This window comes from Hydra viridissima, unplaced genomic scaffold (genome assembly GCF_058129835.1).
Source record: "Hydra viridissima isolate aposymbiotic clone 2 unplaced genomic scaffold, HvirCarnegie_v1 scaffold_13, whole genome shotgun sequence".
Lineage (NCBI taxonomy): Eukaryota > Metazoa > Cnidaria > Hydrozoa > Anthoathecata > Hydridae > Hydra > Hydra viridissima.
In genome coordinates, this window is record NW_028324312.1 from 8,178,750 (window position 1) to 8,186,279 (window position 7,530).

A 7,530-nucleotide genomic window follows, 5' to 3' on the forward strand; every position below is an offset into this window, starting at 1 on the left:
TACTTAATGGAATGTCATTGGCTTTCAAAATATCTTCATTTGAATAGTCATTCAGTAAAGGTAGTGAATGAACTTCCTCGATGTCCCAATTTATTAATTCACAAGAATCTATGGCTCCAAGATTTAATGTTGTAGGAAATTTGAAATGTCAATTGGATTCGCTAGTAAACCTGGATTTAAGTATCCTTTGAATGGCTGTAGTTCTAACTTGTTTTCTTTCATCACTTATCATCGCCAATAAAATGTTCTCTGGGTTAGCGAAATATGAGGTTTGCTTCAAAACTTGCTCCATTACCTCCTTATATTTTACATCAATAATTGCATTTTTAACTAGTTGAGCAATATACCAAAAATTTTGAGCACCATTGATTGCCAAATAATTTGATTTGATTTAGAACCATCCTGGTGCATAGCGTTGCATAATTATTGTAACCTAGTCAATAAGTTCTTTTGTTGGCTTTTCTGTAGAAGCCTAGAATACGATTTGCTCTTGTGAGCCACCGAGCATGATGAATGTTTCCGGGAGAATTTTTAGAGATTTCATTTGAAACATCTCCTGATTGAATAGATAAACAGATACTGTAAAGATATTTTTGATCTGAACTTAAATCACTAAAGATATTATCTGGAATTAAATGAAAAGAACCATTGATTTTTTTGAAAGGAACTACTTCTAAATTAGTTAAGTCTTCTGTTATTTTTTTACCAATTTCTCCTTTAAATGATCCAGGGCCAGAAGTTTTTCCATCAATCAACTCAAATACATGTTTAAAGGGAAGTTCATTCAAATGTAGTTGACAAACGAGCCACTGGATTGGTCTATCGAGTTCTGTTTCAATTAATTTTATCACTCCTCCAAATTTTCCAGTATTTACTACAGTTGCATCACATAAGAGAGAATTTAAAGAACCGCTGCTGCCAGTTTCAAATATTAAATGGAGAATTTTGTTAGCAGTGCAGCGAGAAGTTCCATTATCAGGTGTTAGATGATCTATGTAGCTGCTGCTTGGTTCTCTAACAATTGTAATATGTTCTGCTTTAATTATCCCTGCAGTTGTTATTGTATTGTCTTTTCTTCCATCAAAACCAATATATTGTAATTTAAAATTTTCGCATTTTCTCTTATTTACATTTTTTTGTCCAACACGAAGTCTTTCTCTTTCTTCTTTTTCCTATCAAGCATACTTGATTCATTTAGTATACCCATGTCTTTTAGAGCAGAATTGACAATAGCAGCAGTTGCTCTGCAACTGATACAATAACGATCTGCTATGATTGCTAGTTTATTGTAATGAAACCTACTTTGATTACATTTTTTTAAGACATTAGATTCGTATAGCTTCCCAGTCGGCAAATTTAGTTGTAAATGCGCATTAGAAACTCGTTTAACTACGTATCGTTGTGGTATGTATGTTAGCCATTTTATCGTGTCGAACACGCATTAGAAATACGCATTAGATGCGTATAAAGACAGGTATACAATACGACGCCTACTGAGTATCAAACTCGCATTTGAAACTCTTGTAAACACGTATAAAACACGGCAATCAGAGAATATTCAATACGATATTTTTCTGGTATTACATGCGCATTTAAAACTTTCCAGAATACGCGTTGTTTACGAATATATGTTAGCCATTTTATCGTGTCGAACGCGCATTAAAAATAGTATTAAGACAGGTATACAATACGACGCCTACTGAGTATCAAACTCTTGTAAACACGTATAAAACACGATAAACAGAGAATGTTCAATACAATTTTATTAACTAATATGAATTCATAACATAATGATAAGGACTAGCAGTAAACAACCCGTAATATAGATTATGAGTTATTAAATCATTAATAACAATAAAAACACATTAATAACTTGATATATTATCTGAAAAACTAAATACAAATTTATCTATAAATATTTTAACTTTGATTCCCTAACAGCAACGTCATTGCTTATAGTTAACGACATAAAGACCGCATTAACATCAGTTGAGTTCTTTTTAAAATCTGTCACAACACAGGTACCAAGGGGAAGTCAAGCAAAGCCTGCAAATACCTAAAAAAAGAAATGAAAAAAAAAATTACAACTTTTAATTATAAAAGTAATATTTGCATTTTATTGTTAGTAGAAATAGGATAATAATAAAAATAATAATAATAATAATAATAACAATAATAATAATAATAATAATAATAATAATAATAATAATAATAATAATAATAATAATAATAATAATAATAATAATAATAATAATAATAATAATAATAATAATAATAATAATACTAACAATAATAATAATAATAACAAGATTATAAAAAGGCTAGACAACACAATGTAGTAACACTGGCAAATAGCACCACAACTTAGTAAGATATTTTATTAACTTAAATACTTGGACTAAAAAGATTTTATTTATTACAATATTTGAACAATCAAGGGACAATTATAGTTAAACAATTTGAGCAACTATATCATAAAATAGCAAGCAACTCGTAAAATATTTCATATAAATGTGTGGTATTAAGAAATACGTAAGAGCTCAGTAATTACATAAGTTTTATTAAATCTCCCTCTCATCTAGAGAGAGAGGGAGAGAAAGAAATTGTTTCCAAAGCAGCATGTTAACAAAAGTAAAAAAACACGTAATAAATAGTAGTAACTGGTTTTATTATGTTACCAGTAAACAAAATTATTTTTACCTTGATTAAAAGCTAATTTCCAGCATTTCTTAATTAAGCTCCAGCTTCTCTGTAACTGTTGACTAATGATTAATAGAGTAAATATCACATCATACTAAATTTACAAAATTAAAACCATGTTTCAACAGTAAGCTAACTAATCAAGAGATGACAAAGGGAAGACAAACAAAAAAAAAAAAAATGAAAAAAAGAACATCATTATGATAGAAATTGTAAAAAAATTTAAATTATTTAAATTTAAAAGTGTTAATTGTTACTATAAATAGTTAAACTCATACTTTGCTTTGTTCTAAAGTGTCTAAAGTAAAATCAAAATAACAGACACTAACACTGCTTGACACTGAATCCTGTCAAGTAAGTTTTCTGCTAACCAAGCAGTATTTCTTACATTTCAACAATGATTAACTTCATCCTGCCTAGATCTATTTTTTTCATTTGACAACTTTTTTCAAGTTGCCTATTAGCATTTACATTAATAACTTCGTTGAGCCTAATACTATCTAATTCAATTTCACTATTATCATTAAACATATTACCAGTAATCTTACTATTGTTACAACTGAATAAATGAACATAAAGGAATCTTACAAATTGTGATCTTTTCTAATCAAAGACTTTATTTAAACTTAAGATTTATTGAAGTCCATATCTTTTTATATGTTTATACACATTAGTCATTTATCAAAAATATTAAACAATATTTATCTACATCAATTATTTTTAATTCAACAAAGAATCTAGACTGCAATGCACAATGGAAAAATATCATCTTTTTTTTTCAACTACTTTCTAAAGGAATTTTTTTATTTTTTCTATTCTGTTATTTTTTCTAAGAAAGAATATTTATATAGATACAGAGAAATATAAAATATACTGAAATATAGGCAGATTTTTTATGTTTATAAACTTTCATGTCAACAGATTACAGTCAGTTTTCCATAATAAATACATAAAGTATATACCTAATATGAAGTAAATCCAATATAAAATAAAACAAAATCGTAAACTTACTCAAATCAGTATCAGTTACACTGTGTGAAGTATATACCTAATATGAAGTAAATCCAATATAAAATAAAACAAAATCGTAAACTTACTCAAATCAGTATCAGTTACACTGTGTGAAGTAACTAAAAAGCACTTCAGTTCTTTTCAATTGCTCTAAAAAATAACTTTCAGCTCTTTCCAATTGCACTAAAAAATAAAACAAAACTTGCTTAGCTGAGTTGCCTAGTTTATAAGAATCTGAAAACAGATGAGTAAAAAACCAAGAACAAACAAACATTTATTTATTAGAACTACTGTATTTTAAGCAAATTAAATTAAACAAAGAATAACACCAATTCTCCTTAAAGGCTAAAAAAAAAATTTTCAGCTCAAATTTGCTTGCAGACCTTGCTTGTAAAACCATGTGAATAAGAAACACATTTAGAAAAGCCTAGAAACTACTTAAAAATGACATATGCAACATTGAAGTTTGAGCGTTGACTGGACTAATTATTAACAGATGTTTTTAAAAAATTCATATAAATTTACATATATTTGCTCTTTTATATCGTATAAATCCATCATATGATAAATCTGAAACGAAAAAATGTAATAGATAAGTGGATAAGTAAATACAAAGAAAAACATCATATATGAATCATAAATCAATATATCTGATAGATATAAGATGTCATGATAAGAGAGTAGTAGTTGTTAAATATTGTTATTTCATGTTAGCTTTTAGAAAACAATTCATGTTGGTATGTCATGGTTCTAAAAATTCAAATTGAGATATAAACAAAATGTATATACGGCAAAATGATTTTTCTTGAGTGCCTTTTAGTAAATGATTAAAAGCAGTGAGTTTCAATAATAAAACCACATAATTTTTAACAATAGACACCAACATAAAGGTAAGCAAAATGTAACAACATTAGTAACATAAATAACAACTTTACGCAAAATCTTGCTCAACATGTTTGCCAAGTCACACACTTTGAAAACATGTAAACAACATAATATAAACATATATGCTAACTATAAAACACAATATATTTATTTAACTTTACATAACATATATAAACACCTCATATAATATTTATATACACAACAGATACATTTTATACTATTTTAAAAACACATTTATAAAACAATTATATAACACATATTACCACATAATATAAACCTATATGCAAACTATCAACATATATAACTTGAACTGCGCGAATAAAAAATATAATAATAACATGAAAAAATCTAAAAAGATTCATATATATATTCATATATAAAGACATATTTTGTAATAAAACATCAAATGATAATCATATTTAATTTAAATCAAATACTTATCGAATAAAGAACAAAAAACAGATAGAAGAACTGCAATCCTTATAACAAAATTTAACGTTTAGCAACAATAAAATGTCAGTGTTGGCTCAAAATTTTAATTTATTTTTCTAAATTTTCTAAAACAGAACAAAAAATTCTGTATATAATCTATATCTGATAAAAATAAGTAAATATTGCACTGATAATCAGTAAAAACTGTACTGGAGATATGTGATACTACTTTAGCAGAACGATATCTCTTCATATAACTTAATAACACTGATTATGATATAGAAAATGAGATCATTTACATAACTACTTTAGTATATGTATAACTAGAGAGATAATAAATAATACAAAATATCAACTAGTTTTGTAGCTACCTAGAGTACAATGGTTTCATGTACAGGGAACTACTCCAACTATTTTATTGCTGTAAACTTCCAGTTTGTTAGTATTATTGAATTTTCTATTTGGGCTTGCTCCATCAGACATTATAGCTCTTACTTTAAGTCCAATTGATTCCAATATACTGTATATATATATATATATATATATATATATATATATATATATATATATATATATATATATATATATATATATATATATATATATATATATATATATATATATATATACATGTTTAACTACAGAAATATATACAGTTAAGGATAAATAACTTATACATAAAGTAATATAAATGCAATAAAGAAAAAAAATAATTTGTCACAGTCTTAAAGAACTTAGCAAAGCCAATTTATGGCAAAACCTAAGTATAACTAAGTATTTAATATTAACAAAATATGATTTACCAGCTTTACATAAACCAAATTTTATTTGAGAAAAACAAATGGGTTATTATGTGCTTTTTATGACAAATGAAATAATATATGAAATATGAAAAACAAATCTTTCGGGTATGATATCGTACCCGATTTTGATTAAATATAATATAATACGTATTTTTGATAAATAAGTAGTATTGAACTCGAATTCGAAACTTAAAACTAAATGCGTATTTTTATGGTATCAACGGCATTTACAATACTAGATATGCCGACTGGGTTGTCATATTCATTATTAGATTCATCTAATATGATACTATCCTCAGATTTTAAAAAATTGTCATCGGTAATTTGTCTAACAGTGTCTTTCTCATTATTTGTTTGTGTATTTAACTGTTTTTTTTTTTCTTTTTTCAGTTTTCTTTAAAGTAGATATGAAGGTACGATGAAGTAGTCCAAGTTGATTTGTGCGTTTCCTTTGCCCAACAAACGCATTCCATTTTTTTATTGGGACTTTAAAAGTACATCTGCATTTCTCTCTTTCTACTCCTAAATCATAACAGTTGCATGAACATATGTCAAACATGTTGTCAAAAGCTTTCAATTTGTCATAAAAATTACCGTTTCTTCTAAGTGTTGAGGTTTTATTTAAATTGGATGCTTTTTCCATTAATCTAGATACTTTTGAGAATACTCCCTCTTTTTCGATTGTTGGAAAACTGAATTTATGCCAAATATTTTCAATTTCAGTGGTAACTAATCTGTAACATTCATGAGCAGAAATTGATCCTTTGCCTTTAGCTTCTTCATTTCTATGAACATAATAGCAATATTTCACAACATCTCTTTTTGTAGGAAACATTGCTGTCGGAAATTTAGAACCTTGTCCAAATGTTAAGTTGTCAGTTTTACTGCGAGTATGAAATCTTGCCATAATACAATGTGTTGCTTATTATTAGTTATATTTTATTTTCAACTACTAAAAATAAAAAGTAGGCAAATATATATACAAATAATAAATATACTATGTATTGAGACTAAAATGCAACAAATAGAATAAACCAAAAAATTACATAGCAGCATAGCAAAAGTTCTTATGCTGACATAATATCATATTTTGAAAGGTGATGAAGTAAAAAATTTTGAAATTAAAAATTTTTTTTTGCTTAAAGTTTTTATGTAAATAGAATGTATACCGAAAAAAAAAAAAAAAAAAATTTTTGGAGCAAAAATTAGGGTGTGTGTTGCAAACCCTAGGGGGTGTGTAAAATAAAATAAAATTAGTCTACATAATTTTTTATACCAATTAAAAAACTCCACATAGTGCTGCTTGTCAAAATTTAAAAAAAAGTATGGTTTTGACCCGCCCTAATAGTCATCCCATTCAACATTTGAAACATCTAAGATAAATTCCAATTTTTAAAAATTTTTAAAACACCTCCTAACAAATATTTAAGGTGACGTTTACGTTTTTGAAAATTTTAATTGAGCAAGATGATTAGATATTGAAGCGGTACGGTTGTCTGAGATTACATCAGAAGAATAAAGTTTAAAATAGTACTATTAATTACTGTTTCAGAATAAGTTGTTATGCTTGTAGGCTGAATAATAAAACGAAAAAGACCATTGAATGTCAAAATTGTGAAAACTCAGATGTATTATTTTTTTTACTAAAATTATCGGTTATAAGAACTTAAGTTATTAAAGCGTGTAGTATGTCATCGAT

At 26.5% G+C, this 7,530-nt stretch overlaps 1 long non-coding RNA gene across 6 annotated transcripts; it reads right to left on the bottom strand.

The window, feature by feature from the left end:
* Window positions 1-1,865: 1,865 nt before the first annotated feature.
* On the bottom strand, window positions 1,866-6,009 carry LOC149880297 (uncharacterized). 6 transcript variants are annotated; one of them, XR_016446318.1, is made up of 5 exons: window positions 5,832-6,009; window positions 4,237-4,281; window positions 3,798-3,894; window positions 2,701-2,998; window positions 1,866-2,056 (listed from the first exon to the last, which is right to left on the bottom strand). It is a non-coding gene; the product is annotated as an uncharacterized LOC149880297 (long non-coding RNA). The 6 variants fall into 6 exon arrangements; XR_016446317.1 differs by lacking the exon at window positions 5,832-6,009 and having other exon boundaries at window positions 4,237-4,871; XR_016446316.1 differs by lacking the exon at window positions 5,832-6,009 and having other exon boundaries at window positions 4,095-4,254.
* Window positions 6,010-7,530: the final 1,521 nt, after the last annotated feature.